Here is a 17,159-nt window from a genome sequence, read left to right on the forward strand (position 1 = left end):
CACATACTACAATTAAAAATGCACTAAATTTTATTCAGATGGGGAAAAATAAGAAATACTGAAGTCATACTTTCTGATACAATTATGTGGTCTATATACAATCTAGAGTTAGGTATGGAAATTCTTCCTCATGGAGCTAAAACTGAAATATTACAATTCATACTAAAATGCATCCAATTATGCTGTCATTTAAGAAAAAGGGATAAAAAATAAAAGAGAAAGATTAGATTTCAAATTGCTTATAATTTTTTAAGTGAAGAGAACCAAAACTGTGTTGTAGGAACAATCTTATTGTAGCAATTTATTAATAAAATTAACCCTAAGAAGAAAAGTCTTCAAACATAGCCTACTTTGTGTCTCAGGATTTCTTTCACACACTTAGGTTTCTTAAAAATTCTGCAGAGCAACACATGTTTAGCTGCAGTCAAGTCTATTTCAGATGTGAGTTTGTAGCCTGTCAGAATGCTGTCATAGGTGGAGGCCTGAGGATCCAACATGCCCTTGGCTGTATCCATGTGCTCTCCTAAGCATAATCATCTTTGGGATGTATTTTCCTTCTACTGCTGGATTTGCCTCTAATAACCTGAAATAAACTGTGCAATATGTACTCCTCATGGAAGTACTACTACTTATAAATAGCTCTGTGTTTTACCATCTTTTAATATTTTTCTTCTACTGCTAATAAAGTTACGTCACATCCTGTCAGATTTAGCAATCAAGCTGGTAAAGCAATGAAATAGAGAGAGGTCCACTGAGCATCTTCATGAAGAAATTCTCATTAACAGGCTCAGGAGAGTGATTGTGTCCCCTTCTGCCATTTCAGGGTGGTGACTGCCTGAGAGTCATTTACAGTCCATTAACAAGGGCCAGTGTCTCAGCTGGGGTGGATTGAAGTGAATGAAGCTCTATTATATTATAGCTGCTAAGCATCTGTTACTGAATGTTACAGGCAGTTTCCAAATGGTGAATTAAGTGCAGAATTTTGCCTGTTTTTTCTCTGATCGTGCATTTAAGAGCAAACATTCTGAAATGTTTTGAAATTAGGCATATTTTTTTAAGTGACTAATCCGCAATCTGCATTAAGGGATTCAAAATGCAAATGAAAAATTATGCTATGACTGATTAAACTAATCCAGCTACTCCAGAGGCATGCATTTCAAATTATATAGTTGCTGCTAATAATCAGAGCAAATGCTAATGTGATCAGTCACAAAAGTGATATAATCAGGGCAGCCTGGTACACAGCTACTTTGCTCCCCTTAAGATTTCATCCTTCTCTTGCAAAAAACTTGGAATGAGAATGACCCACTTCCAGAATGCACAAGAGGAGAGCTCTGTATGCCAGTTTATAATAGATGAGTTATTCCCTGACCTGACCTGTGCTGAGAAAGGTCTTTTCCTTGGCTGGAGAAGTAGCTGTCAGAAGGATACATTTAAACAGAAGTTTTCTATATTTATATTCCTCTCAACTCACACTGAAGCTCATATATTAATTTCTCCAAGTGTACATTTTGGCTAAACAATTGATAACTGCAACTTTTATTTCAGGTTTGGGAAAGATGGGATTACAGCCTTCAGAAAGATTTGGAATCAAATGCTGTAGCCCAAAAAAATTGTTAAATCTGGGGGGCAGCTGAAATCATAAAGAACCTTTCTACCCATTTTCCATCTGCCCCTTTTACTACCTGCTGATCATCTCTGAAAAGTACTGATTAGCTAACCCATTTTGAAAACTAAGAGAAATCTCACGTGATTTATCTGAGTCAGATAAAGAACAATATGCAGAATTTTAGTAAATATGCAGCACTTTGCCTGAGCAATAGCCATTTTGTCAAATGCTATGAAGTAATTTTGAATGCAGGTTACTAATGCCCACAAGATTGAATGCTATCTTTTCTTTTTTCCTTCCCTTTAGCAGCTTTAAACAGCCACAATCCATTTTTCCAGAATTCTCTGCACTGATATGTCTTTTTCTGTTAAAAATTGTAATTTTAGTGACTCTTGGACTGAAGATGGAACAACTGAATTAGCAAATGACATAAAATTGAAATCTAAATTTCCTGCAAATTTCCCTAAATTTTGAGATTATGTCTATGAGGTTATGCCTAGCTCTGTGTGGGAATAGTTTCTTATATTATTAGCAAAATCAGCAAAGATCATGAGACAGGTGCCAATGCTCTTTTATGAAGATGTGAAACATGAAAATCAGTAACAGCAACACTAACAGCAAAAAAAAAAAAAAAGAAACAAAAGCACAGAATAAAGCTTCACAAAATTTGTGTGGGCTTTAATGATTATGCTCCATAGAATGCTAAAACTATATCAGGTAAGTAAACCCTCATCTGATTATGAGCACAGCCTTATAATCACGGATCAGTTGTAATTTTGGTGTAACAGTGTTTTGTCTAGGTATCCATCCTCTAATTTGTGTAGTTTGCTCTTCCCCCTGCATAGATGAAAGAGGTCTGGTGATCAGCAAAAAGGAATCATCTTTGTGCTTGTTGTTTATGCCAGAAGAGATATTTATTTGTTGGATGATCCCCTACCAGCAGTTAATGCACATGTTGGAAAGCTTATTTTGGAACAAGGCATGAAAGCTGCTCTTAAATAAAAAATATCAATAAATAAAAACAATACTGTTGGCACTGCTTTGACTACAGGAGGTAAATAGGGGTCTTTTTATTTCACTTATGAATGCTGTGGTATAAAATATGCATATCTATTTTCATAAAATAGTAACAATTCTTCAAAAAATGTATGCAAATAAGTATCAGAGAGACACCACTTTCCCTTTAGAAATGGAGCAGAAAGCAAACAATACATCTGAAGGTTGCTGTAGTGCAGGCAGAAGAGAGGGAGTAGCAAGTAAATACAAAGCATTTGAGTTTTCAAGGGGAGAGAGATTTTTGTGACAAATTCACTATGAAGATCAGTAACAAGATAATATTAACATTAAAAACTGATTTTAACTTCATGGTTATTACCGGTTGAAATGAACTGAGCTTATTAGTTCTGTCAGTCTCATCTCAAGAAAAGACCAATCTGCATGGTTTCACATTTGTTTCTTTTGATTTTGAGTATTTTTCATGGCCTTTGTTTGTTTGCAAAGAGTAAGTACCTTTCAGAAAGTAAAAGAATTGTCCCTAAAAATATTAGCTGATGTACAAATGTCCAAGTGCCCAACTGTTTAAAAATATAAATCATTAAATAAAAAGAACATTTCCTTTTTTGTGTGTGTGGGGTGTTTTTTTTTTTTTTTTTGGCAAGCTAACTAATTGTCTTGGATATCACCAAGGTAAAATAAGGACACTAAATGAGAACTAATATTTACCAGTTGTACCACCTCTGTGTGTTCTGCCCACTGGTCATTCCAGAACAGTTTAAACAAAAGCTTAAGCTGTCTGTCTTCACTGACAACTCATTTCTTTGAACTTGTACACTAGCTTGACCTGATTCCTGGTTTGCCCCAACACAATCCTGGAACCTGATATTCCTGCAGTTTAAACAATCAGGTAGAAGCACACTTCTACTTCATCACCTCCCATGGCAAAAAAACCTCACCCGTCTTTGAGATCAAAGATATTGTAGCATTCCACCAATGACACTGGTTATGGTAGTGAGTTTAGCTATTTGAAGGCCATATTAAGCAATTCCTTCACTAATTGTAGTTTCTGAGTATTCAGTAATCTATGAAATCTATAGATTTCTTCCTCTTGAACTTGCCCAGTCTGCCTTTGGAACTACATAAAGCACAGACAGTAAATTCCAGAGATTTACTGCCTATGCTATACAGAACCCATCAGCTTTGGCTCAGAAAAGTTTTGGGCATCCCAATTATCACTGACCATCTAGCTCCTACGCATCTTGTTTGGTTTGTTCTCATCTTTTCAGATCTCTCTTACATCATCCCTTAGCAATTTTCTTTATAGCTTGAAGGTTCATTTCAAGATGACAAATCACTTTTTAATCTATAAAAATTCTGCCCTGCCAGTTCAATTCAGAAAAATAGAAAAGGGGAAGGCAGAGGGGGAAATGGATCTATAACTACTTGTCTATGGAACAAAATTTGGCTTTTGCATTTCTTCTTATTGACATTTTGTTTTGTCAAGGATGAGAAGGGGGAAAATGGAATATCAATGCAGTTCTGTATGCAGACCTACTCATCATTCCAAGTAAGTACATATAATTTATTATAATTTGTTAGCCAGTCAATAAGTGCTACAAAATGGAAGGAGTACTCACATACAGCAGCATTTAGCAAAGGCAAGGACTCTGTGTATGAATAAGTACATTTCAAAAAAAGTTCCTGCGAAATAGCTACCACAAAGGCACTTTTATGTGGTTATTGTGCTAAAGTATGCTTAATATTGGCAGATATTAGCACAATAACAACCACATCTTGTTCTACAAAGCATTTTGGATTGCAGCTCCTGTGAACCACCTGGAGCTCTGCATCCAGCTCCTGGCTCCTCAGCACAAGGAAGTCATGGGCCTGTTGGAACTGGTCCAGAAGGGTCAAAAAACAGTTCAGAGGGATGGAACACCTCTCCTATAGGCAAGAGTTGAGAAAATTGGGGTTTTCTCATTTTTTTTTGCCTGGAAAGGAGAAGACTCCAGGGAGACTTTATTGTAGTCTTGCAAGACTTGAAGGAGGCCTATAGGAAAGCAGTGCCTGTAGCAAGGGGCAATGGTGTCAAACTAAAGGAGAGTAAACTCAGAGTATATGAGTAAGGAAGAGGATTTTTATGATGAGGGTTGTAAAACACTGGCATAGGATGCCCAGAGAGGTGGGAGATGCCCTATCCCTTGAACCATTCAAGGTCAGGTTGGGTGGAGCTCTGACAAACCTGATCTAGTTAAAGATGTCCCTACTCATTCAGAAGAGTTGGATTGGATGAGCTTTAAATGTCCCTTCCAACCCTAAACTACTCCATGATTCTGTGTAACTTGACAAATGCATAGGGGCCATGTGAAACTAAAGGAAAGGAAGGAAGAGATGTAGCAACAGGGCTGACAACTGCAGACATCTACATTATGGATACCTGAAGCAGATTATATGAGTTACATCCTTTTACATCAGGTTTGCTATTACAATACAAAAAGTACCACCTATAAAAGCTCTTACTCAGTTAATCTTCATAAAATGTCAAAAAGCCTCTAACAGGGTGTCTCAGTGAAGCCATCACTCTGTGTAACCTCAGTCTGTAACAGCCTCTCTAATCTGCTTTCACTGATGTTGCTGTTATTTGTGTACAAGACACAGAGCTAAGTGGAGTAGTAGATTTTGCTATGAAATCATCAAATCCTTGATATCCTGACTTTAATGCTTTATTTTATTTTTCCTTACCTATGAAAGCAACAGGAAGACTTTCAGACTTGAAGAAATTTATTTTCCTTTCAAAGGCATTACTTAAGAAGGTGCTTTATACATGTTCAATTGGTAAAAGCTGTAATAAAATTGTGTGCTTCTCCTATAATTTTTAAACTCTACCATCAGATTCTGTTCTTTCCCATTATCCACAGAATTTACAGAGTCCAGTGAGTTTCTCTGGTACAATTCCCACTGGCAGCCTAATGAACCATTTTTGCTAATAATACACAAGAATTGGATGTGAGCCTTCCATCTCACACTGAGTTTTTTTGCAGCAGTTTGAAATCTTCTTTATTCTAGTCAAAACAGCTCTTGTTTTTCTTTTTCTGCTAATTGCAGTTGCTATAATAGATATCAGTCTGGGGTTTGCTTATACTGTTTAAGTAAGTCAATGTACTATTCCTTCAAGATATTTTTAGTGGTTTGAATTGTCCTTTTTGTTTGACCTAGAGAAATTTATAGCACATCCTTTTGATTTTTAGCCTTAATCTTCAATTCTTTTGTAAAGGGTTATCAGAAGCTGAGAACAGTAGAACCAAGTATCCTATATAGTAAGCACATTCAGCAGGGCAAGCTGTCAATTATTGTCTGCTTTTTGCACAAAGGGCTCTGGTTAAACCATTTTTTCTGATGTAGTCAAGTGTCTCCATGTGTGCAGAGTGTGATTACAAAGGTTGGTGTCCAGCACTGCTGCCTGTTCACCCAGAGTCCTGCAGCCATCCACAAAGATCCAGAAATAGGCCGGGTTAGAATGGCAGACTGAAGTGGATGAAATTCTCTGCTGTAGCACATGGTAGAGAGCACCCAGCAATGCAAGAATTTAGAAATTTCAAAGCTCATTTCTCCCCTTCAGTCATCACTCCAGAGAACACAGGTGTCCCCTTTTGAAGAGTGTATTCTTGATTAGGTGTGCTGCTATTCTTCAAGTATCTCTCCCCTTCTGACAATACCTATTAAAGCATTTTCACTCTTTTTCTTGTATGTTTTGCCACACTTCAATATTTCCAAAACAGCAGTAATGAAAGGACACAAAATAATGTAAGAGAGGGTTTGCAAGGGAAAAGATCTTGCATTATTTTGTTATTAGTGTATTATGAGTACTGAAACACAACAGGAGATTATGAATACAAAAAAGGTATCAGTAACATTCTCTATGCTAAAAGCTTCAGGGAGGAGATGGGGACAAAGGAGGCAGAAGTAGCAAGTGCAGACAGAGTTTTCAACTGACCTGAGATAACCTGAAGGGAACCAATTCAAGCACTGGTAGCTACTCCCTCAAACAGGTTTTTGAAGGCATCCTAAGATAGATGTGTTAAAACTGCAAGTTGTAAGGCTGTCCTAACTCTCTACATGCCAAACCTACATAAAATTGTCACTCTGCTCAGTGACAGGGGACTACCTTCTTCCTTCTTGCAGATTTCTGAGGGTGCAGGGTATTTTAAAACTCAATTTTACACTAAATTGAAAGCAGAACTCAGCTGATAAGAATCAAAGCAGAGGCCAGAAGAACATGTAGAGTTCTGCATTCTTGGGACATTCAGGCAAAATTATAGAGCACAAATGAGCAGAGGGCTGTCACTGCACACACACTGCAACTTTTCAGTTCAGAACACTGCATGAGACAGTGTCATTAACAAATGATCAGCTGTGGTTTACAGCCAGAGGTTTTACAGTTAGTAAAACTGTTAGTACAGTTTGCATTTCTACTGTTTCAGTTTTTTTTCTGAGAACTATCTAAGAACTAAGAAGAATGAAGACCAGCAGATCTCCACTGCTGTCTCAAACAGACTCCTCTGTGCAAGGTCTCACTGTAATTCATGCTATGAAAAAAAGACAACTCTATCAATCAGTAACACAAATACAGTTCAACATTCTGTATTTCATTTTTGCCCTAATTTAGATAGGCAATATTGCCTTTAAATTCTGCTGATTGTGGATACTCTAGGCTGATAACCCCATTCAACAGTGTGATAAAACACAGTTTTTCCATCAGTGTTACTGAGCTACACAAGCTGCAACAATCCTGGAGCTTTTTAAATTTACAAACCAAGCAGTAACATGAATGCCACCCATTTCCACTACAGACCTTCTGCAGAATTCAGCACCATGAAATCCAGTCTCACTTTGCCAATTTTTAAACATAATATATATTTTTACCCTTGAGTTTTAAGCAGCCTTTTGATATGTTTCAAAGAGAGAAGGCTCAGGGATCATTAGAGGGTTCAGACGCTGCTAACATGTATCCTCACAAAAGCTCTCCCAAGGTTTGAGCAGACCCAGCTGGCACAGTAGAGAATTCACTGCAGGTCACTGGTAGCCAGTGATCCATCAGGCCAATTAAAACAGGCTGATCTAGCAGGGTTCCAAACAGGGAGATATCAATATGGTGCAGAGCAGAGGTGCTCTCATTGTCAGACAGAAATTGGAAATGGGATGGCTCCCACCACACAGAGGTTTGATTCTCAGAAACACACAATTTCAGCAAGACAGGATCATTCTCCTCAAACTTCCCATCTCCAGAGCTCCTTGACTAATCTTTTGTCTAATCCGTAGACAAAGACATACATATAAAACTTAATGCATAATTCTCTTTTCTATGTTTGAGCAGAATTTAGCCTCAATTTCCATGCTTGCAGAGAATTTTTCACTGAATTTACTGAAGTAATTTTACACATCAATCTGTCTGCCAGACTTAGTAAAAAACAGGTAATACTACCATATTAAATGTTAGACCTTTATATTCAGTAAATAGAAAAAAACCAAGGAAGTCTCAAGAAAATGCTTCTCAAAGTGATAAACATTCCATTGGCAATACAGGGCATCTTTCTGTGCCTTGGAAAAGGATGTTTGTTGTTCAACACAGTTCTGCATGTAGCTTATCTGCGTGCCACTATTACTGAATATGGATTTCATATCAAATTAATGCCCTTCTATAACATATCAAACTTGCTTTTAATATCTTCTTAAAATGAGCTTGGAACTATTTCACTAAAGGCAAAGCATAAGCTATATTTTCTTTCTGTACCTGTATCCTATTCAGTAAAGTATGTCCCAAATCTGATTACTTTCCTTGAGTGCTGGTAAAAAAAATCAACAAAAATCCCAAAAACTCTGGGTGTTTAGGATGCATAAACATAACTCAATTTTTTTTAGAATGCATGAGAGAAAATTATTTTCAGTTTGATTCATTTCATAAAAGGAATTAGAATGGCTTTCTTCATTATAAGTAGAGGTGTGTTACTATTGTCTTATCATCATTGTGCAATCTCAGGTGGAGGGAGAGATGTTCAGTTTTTGGGGATTTTTATTCTTAAATAGTGTTTCAGCCTGCAAAAATTTCAAATAAGACCCTAACACGCAATAAGTATCTTTTTTCCATCTTAGCCTTTTTCAACTCAGTCTTTATTTAAGTTTAAAAGTTAGATATCTACTAAAAATGAACTTAGAGAAACAAACTCACTTTAGTAGCACTTACTATTTGATTGTTAGTGTTGCTACTACATGTATTTAGTTTTAAAATTCATGCTAAATGTTCTGTTTATTGCCTTTTAATAACTACATGAAATGTCCATAAAGCAAGAAGGGAGGCCAGGAAAACACAAGATTTCACATCAAACTGAAAATTATTTTTCTAGCTACTGCAGTTTGGCAGTCTCCACAGGCAGTTCTAATAGCCTGGAAATTGCCCTGGGCTCTGTTGTTAAATTCTGTTGTTGATGAGCTTTTGTATTGCTTCACTCTTAAGCAGCCTTTTTCTTAGATTAGTCATTTTTCTTTCCTCAGCAGAGCTATTACAGCTAAAATGAAGAAAGAGTGATTTTCCAATAATTGTATCAGATTTTTTTCTCCTTAAATTATAGCTGAGTTGTCTCCTCCAGGTGTGTGTGAAAACAGGAACTGAAACAAACAAACACAATCTACCTCACTTGAGAGATAATGCATTATGCCTTGCTAAGACCCACCTGTAAATATGGCAGCAAGACTCCAGTTTACACAGACACTTTAAATTCTGTTAAAAAGTGATAGCAGTGTTAAAGGCACCGTGCATGCATTACATGATAGACTTTTCCCCACTGTTTCTGAGACATATCCCTGACACCCCAAAACACTGAGTCACTGAACTCTCCCAAAGGCTGGCCAAATCAAGTAGAAAATACATTTAAGGATTATCAAATGAAATACAGAGAAAACAGTTCTGGGATTCTGCTAGTATACATATAAAAATGTAGGTTTTTCTTTAAAAATCTAGCCAGTGGTTATGGTTCCCAAAATGTTAATATTTAGACACTGGGAGAACATGTCCTTTTATCCCCTAGTAGGTTCTGTATCTGGGTGCAGAAAGGAAGGAAAATGTTAATGAAAATACTGTATTATTGAAGTAAAGTGCATGGTTATGGTTATTTTAAAATAATTGGTGATAATCTGATTTTACTACTTTGCATTTTGCCTTTTCAAAGGTTATCTCTTTGTCTTTCAGCTATAAATTAGATATTTTCTGCAGCTGTAGAGATGATCAGATCTGGTAAGCACTTAAAACAACTTTTATGAAAGACACAGAATGTACTTTGAGGTTTCAGTCTGTTTTCTGATAAAAGCACTAAAATGAATGATGGCATATAATTATCATGAAGGCTATCACAGCAATGCTAAATGACTGTTCTCAGGAGTGCCAGTGTGCTACAAGCAGAACGTGCCCTGCTCCTCTCACCTTTGTGTGTGTGTACAATACAGCCAGAGACCCCTGACACAACTGGAAAATCAGACAAATGCACAGTGGAGCACAGTCAGTATAAGGAATATAAGAAAAGCATTGCTTTCTAGTTTTTTAACCCCCCTCCAGATGTTCAAACTGCCAGGAAACCTTTAAGCAGCTAGAGAAAATGGATGGGCACAGCAGCTACCCTGCATGGCAGGAGCACTGCCTCAAAATTCAGAGCTAATTGAAATTAATGTAGTTGAGTAAGAAATATGATCACTGTAATCATCTGAAACTTCAAATCAAATTCCAAATCAATGTGGCATATAATTCCACAGGTTAATGACACTAAGAGGTGTGAAGTGTTGCATTATTGGTCATACCTCATATATAGTATTTTACTTAAGCTGTGTTAATTATGTAGGATTGAAATTATATTGCACAAGCTGCTTAAATACAGAAATTATTTAATCAAAGTGAAATTCACTGCTGATAGCTCAAAATTCAATTATTGCTTCCAGATGCCAATGTTTGCCCAGCCTCCTTTACAGAAGGAATCCATGGATTACCAGCCAAGCCCCATCAGCTGCACAGACAGTCAGTCATACTCTGAGCAGCCAGCAAGAGAGTTCACAGGAGGACCAGGTTTAGCAAAGGCTCTCTAGGGTTTCTCATTTATTTGCAGGACATTTGTTCAACCAAACAGGCACACACAACCAGCAAAGCCTCCAACTATCCTCCCTCCGTGCAGCTGTGCAGCCTTTAAACTCCATGCAAACAGAACCATTATTACATTTCTTCTCCTGACTTTTGCTTATCCTCCCTCAGGGCTACTCAGACCCTTTTCAAGTTTTGAGCCTGAGCAGACAGCTAGAAAGGGGATCAGGGAGGCCTCTTCCACTGAAATGCTGAAATCTTCTGACATTTAGTACTTCAGCCCAAAACACAGCTTCTCCCAGTGGGGCTGGCTGGCAAACACTGCTCGGTGCAGCCAGCTCCAGGAACCAGCCAGTGGCTCATTTTCTCACTCAGCAGCCCCATTTCCAGCCTCACAGCAAATCTGTGTTGCTGGATACTGAGCAGCAGGTGGTGTGCAAGGAATAGAGATTTTTATTTTATTTTTTATTTAAGATTTAATCTTTTCTAATTTTGTCTCTGAACTATAATAAGGCTGTGGAGGCAATCTTTTTAGGTGTCCAATGTACCTTCTAAATCTCAAAAGCCAGAAGTGTTGTTTCAATGGAGATATGGAAGAGAAGTCCAACTTCAGCAAAATGAACATTCCTCAATGAAAAATCAAACCCCAAAGATGTGAACAAAAACACTCCTGCTGCCTGTATCTAGACTGAAGAGGCCAGACTGCACACAGATAATATGTCAAATATTACTGACAATCCTTGCCATTTATAGGCTTGAATCCTGCTCACACACAGAGATGTGTTTCTGTACCAATTTTATAACAGCCAGACCAGTTCTCTGCCTTAGTTTATGTATGTCTAGAGTTTGACAAATAGCACAGACCAGATTTATTTAATTCCATTCCCAAATATCCAGAATGCTGAGTCCTTTGCTTTCCCATGGATGGTCATTCTCCACATTTCAGATTCTAAGCAGTTCCTGTGGGCAGAGATTCTCACTGTCTCACAACAAAACACCGGCACAGCCACTCTGAACATCCAAGCCCCTCCTACTGTTCACAGTGCTCTTTGGTTTCCTCTGCTTACATTCAAAATGGACAGCTTCACCTATTCCATACTCCCAGTAACACAAAGCCAGCTAGCCATAAGCCATTAAAAAATCTGCTCCAATTAATTTTTAAGGCAGGTTTGTTGCCTCATCCCTGATTTCCCCAAGATCTCAGTCAGATACGTCAAAGTCAGTTACTGTTTGAGCTCTGTGTTTGTAATCAGTATTATAAATACGAAGGGGCTGGAACAGTGTGCAGCCTTTTATTTTACAAATAAACAAACACCCATTCCTTTATGAGGTAGAGTCTTTCATTCACTAACCCTACTTGACCAGAATAATTGGCATAAAAATTACACATCTCTGTGTTTAGCTCCATTTGAATAAATGTGAGCAATGTCAGTGTTAATTAAGTGTAGATCAAGAGCTATCGTTCCACTATTCAAAATGTAAATTCCCTCCCAAACAGTTGTAAATAAGCAGTCACTGCTTTACACTGCACAAAACTGCAACTGAGCAAACCTGGAGAGCCACAGAGCCAATGTCAAAGAGCTTTGACAAATCAGCTGGGCTGAAGATGGAAATAGATTTGTAGATTCAGGTATGCTCATTTTTTCCTTATTAACAGTCCTTCCTTAGCAAACTAATTTCAGAGAAGCATCTAATGCAGCCCCCAAACCCTTTCTTGATTCTAGTTTTTCACAAGTGTCCAGATTTTCAGAATTGCTCATACCTACGTTCATGTATATACAACTGGAAAGGATTGGGAGGCAAATCCCTCAGTTCCAGCTTTAACATTTAAATGAAGCTAAACTTTCACAACTCATCAGCTGCCATTGTGATAGTCAATGCCAGTTTTTAACAGTTCAGAATATGATTTTTCTGAGGTTTTTTTTTTAAATAAAGGAAGTCTATTCTTAGCCCTGTATCCTGCTGAAATGCTAGAAGCTTCCAAACAGACTGAAATGGCCTTGCTTTTTGCTTTTACAAGTTTTTACACTAAAATCTACAGGGCTCTCTGCAGCCTTATGCAGGGCAAAAGCTCTGCCATCTAAGATAAAAGTAGAAAATAGAGGAATAGGATACAACTGACATTTTCTAGCTCTTCCCCCAGTATAGCTACCTAAATTCATCCTAAATTCATGAGAGATACACAATGACTGAATCCCAGTGCAGCAACTATGTGCTACAGCTCACAAGATGTTTCTCTTCAATGCAAAGAAGAATAATATCCAGAGAGACAGACAAACTTCTAAATTTTAATGTCACTGTAACCAAATGAGAGAAGATTACTCCAGGTTTGGAGTGAATACTGGTTTCTAATTAGAAACATAGTTGTTGTATAAATAATATTTAATATTTAAACATCCAATCTCTTTTTCTACATAAGACAGTTATAAATCTTAAACTATATTCAGCATCCTGCTGAGCATCAGCAACTTTTTATTCATTTTTCAGTTTCACAGACTTCAAAGTGCTTCCCAGCTGCATCAGGTCTGTTCCCACTGAGATTCTGAGCTGAAGATTCCATGGGACTTATTTTGGTGTTTGCAATCAAATTGCATTTAAGGTACTTCAGCAGAAGATATTATGTAAATTACTGTAGCATTTAACTGAGTCATAGTAATTGTGCAGTCATTGCTAGGGAATTGTGCCATGCATGATCAGAAAGTCTCTCTCTCCTACTCACCAAACACCCAGACCCTGCTCCTTTTCCAGAGCTGGATGTTTTTCAGCCACTGGGTGCTGCTCTCGTTAGAGAAAACAGAACATTGAAAAGAAAGCTCAGAGATCATTTCATGCCATGAATGTGCAGTTCCACCAGTCTCTGTCAAATCAGCTTTCTCCTTTGTAAAATAGTTTCCTAAAAAACTTTACCCCAGGTTTAGCAGAGGGCTTGCTCCACTGGTTTCCTTTGGTCTGGGCTGTGACAGATCTTCCTTGAGATGCTAAAAATGATAACAGGAAACCTGATTCTGCTCTAGCACTTTCTTGCTTTCTTACATTGCAACATATAAAACCAGGCTAAAAATCTTTATCTTTGGATTGAATGTACATATATTAAATGACTCAGCAATTTCTTATATTTTTACCCCCCAAAATTTGCTTGATTTTCAGCATTTTCATAGATATAACTTTACTTTTTTAAAGAAAGTAAGCACTGTAAAGTAGTTTATCTCCTACCAGTTTCAATTTTTATGTAAATTCAATGGAAGTCTTATAATGTCATTCGAGCTTTTTCATTTTCTCATCACAAAATCTTCCCCGCGAGAATTCAGTGTACATAGAAAGAATTGTTTCTTTGCTAAATCAGAAGACTTAAGGAATGTACAGAAAAATGACAGATTTAATAATCTGCAGAGAGCATAGGTAATGCAACATTTGTTTCTGGGATAAAACCACTATATAATGAAAAAAGAAACAGATAAATATCTCTTACTGTCTTCCTGATATGGCCAAATAAAATGAATTCGCTCTTCAGTAGAAGACTCTTCACACACCTGTCCCACTCAAAAAGTACAGTATAAAGCCAGCTAAAGTTTTTTTTCCCCATATGCAATTATCAGATAGCATTCCTATTTCAAAAATCAGACTCCAAACTTGTAATTGAGAGGAAAATCACCTATCCAAATAATCATATCAGAGAAAGCATTTACCTCTGTTTAACGAAAAAAAATTATATACTTTATTAGAGTAAAACATGCAGAATAGACCTAGGACTCTGTCCTGGACCCAAAATACACTCTTTCTGCTTTTTATGAACACAAATAATATTATATCTCTGTGGGATTGGTGAGACTTCTCCTGTTTATAGAAAAAACTGAGTTCTACCATTACAGATTTAAATTATTGGTCATAACAAATCTGACACCCAAATGGGGCTGCAGCAGTACAAACACATGTGTACATCTATCTGCACAGACCCCTATAATAATGTGTACACCTATAAATAGGTAGATCACATGTATCAGAAGAGACACATCAGGTATATGAACAAAGAAGAGAATTTGAATTTCACAGCCTCTGCATTGGAAATAAGTGTTCCTTGGGGCTTAGACTGCATCTTGCTCTGTATACATTTTGTGTGGGGAAAAAAACCCAAAAATATACTATAAAAAGAAGAAATTCCAATTAATATTTGGTTAATAGCACTCTGAATCCAGACTCTAATACAGTCATCTGTGGGCTGTTCCATCTCCTCTAAATCTACTCTTCATTTGAACAAAATGGAAGAACTTGTTTCTAGAATGAGGTGACACTGCATGGCAGGACTTGGCAATAGCAAGGGGACTGTTCCTGCCCAAAGGGCTACAGTCCGACCCAGCAGAGAAAAGGATGAGACAAAATAAAACACAGAGTTAAAGTAACTGGCCAAAATTACCTTAAAGTTTAGTGATCAAACTCCTTTTGCAATTTTTTATTTCTGTGTTTTTCTACTGCTTATTGCCCCACCTTGCATTTTCCCAGGAGTTTAACACACAGATATTTTTTGCTGATTATGTAGATATGCCCACACTGTAATATTCTAGGATAACAGAGTTGGAAATACAGTAACTTTCTCCACTGCCTCTCAATGTAAAACCATACTATGGTTTGTTTGTTCCAGAAGAGTTTGTGCATGTCACCAGGGAAAGCCTGACTTTGGGGTTCAGGAGTAGAAAATATCAGTGTGCAGCCAGCCAAGCATGAGGGGTAACAGTGAATGAGGACACAGTGTAAGTCAGTGTGCATGGAAACCACAGTGAGTGTCCTTGTTCCTCCATGGAAGCAAAGGGAAGACTTGGGACACAAATCCAGGACACAGCAAGGAGGTTTCAGATACACTGCTCCCAGATTTTTGTCTCATTTCTAGCTGCTAAAATGAATTAACATTTGGTAACGCCCGAGCAGCTCTTTGATATACAACAGAAGTAAAACATGTCTCTCTAATTCACTTTTGATTGATGTTGCTGAGCCTATGGGAATAGGAACTGTACAGCTGTGGTTGCAGACAGCTTTATTACTTTATTTATCCCTGTTCATTATGTTGAAGTGACAGAGAGAAAACGGGAAAGAGCTGTTTGGGATTCCTCTGTTTCCTGTCCTAACCCCCACGTTCCTCCCTGCAAAGGGCTCCTCAGAGGGGTCTGTCCTGATCTCATATCCATACAGTAATAAACCTGTTTAAGAGCATGACAATAAAATAAATGAGCATGTCAAAGCTCCATTGGGAAAAAGCCTCACTCTTCTCCTGGCTGCTTCACCAAACACAGAACAATGTGGAGTTTGAGATTTAATCCCATCCCATCCTTGGGGCTTTTGTTTGTTTGCTTTTAAAATATCAGAACTCCAGAAGAATGGCCTTCTTTACATCTCATACTCTATCCCCAAGGCCCTGGGCCCATCTTATTTGAAGGAAGTTCATTCCACACTGAATCTTTGACAGAACCATTTGCTGCTTCCAGGATTCTCTATGTAAAATAATAAAAGGCCACAAAAAGCTGAAAGCAAGAGCTTTTGTCATGACTGACCTCATGCATTTTACAGACTTCATTAGTGCCCACATTGGAATTGGTCAGTATTTCCCTGTCTCCAGTTCCTGCCACCTGAGCTTTATGAGCTGGATTGAAATACATGGTCTGATTTGACTTTAGGGATTTTTGCTGTTGCTGCTTTTGAGTGCAAAAACATGATGAGAAAAAATGAAGCAACAATGAGCTGATTTGTGGGCTCTTCAAAGGCTCAATAACAAATAAGAAAGCCTAGAAACATCACTGGAAGTGATCTGTAACTGCTGATGTCCACTTGTAACTCAAGAGTTTCACCTCACCTATCCACAGCTTCACCTCACCTATCCAGGTTTTCCAACATTTGCATATGAAGAGCACGCACAAAAAACATGGAAGAGCACAGGCAGCAGAGACACAGAAGATTTTTTTGAACAGTGATACCATTCACAGACATGAGTGAAGTAACTTAATCTAAATGTAGGTGGCTCTAATTATCAAATTAAATGTTACAAGCTATTATAAAGCTTTCCTAAATAGTAATCTAACAAATGAATATTTGTACATCTAAGATACATAAATCCTACAATTTCAGAATTTTCTTTACTCTCTGCTCTTTTGTGCAAATTGCAAGAACTAGGAAACATTTAGAGTATTAAAGATTCATTCTGTATCCCTTAAATGTAGAATTAGCTCCTCAGCCACACTGTGTTGGTAACAGACCATGAAACACAAAAAGATGATTTTCTTGTGCTTCAGTGGAAAAGAAAAGGTCAGGCAAAGAGGAAGAAAGGTGTTTTACACTTCTTTCTTGCAGAGTAGATAAGCACACAAACAGAGCACAATCTCACTATTATTTCTCATAGGTTAAAGCATTGGAAGATGCAGATTGTCAGCAGCTGAGCTTTTTCTGAGCAGC

The sequence above is a fragment of the Melozone crissalis genome, unplaced genomic scaffold, assembly GCF_028551555.1.
Source record: "Melozone crissalis strain CALT ecotype California unplaced genomic scaffold, PUWL_Pcris_2 ptg000007l_1, whole genome shotgun sequence".
NCBI lineage: Eukaryota > Metazoa > Chordata > Aves > Passeriformes > Passerellidae > Melozone > Melozone crissalis.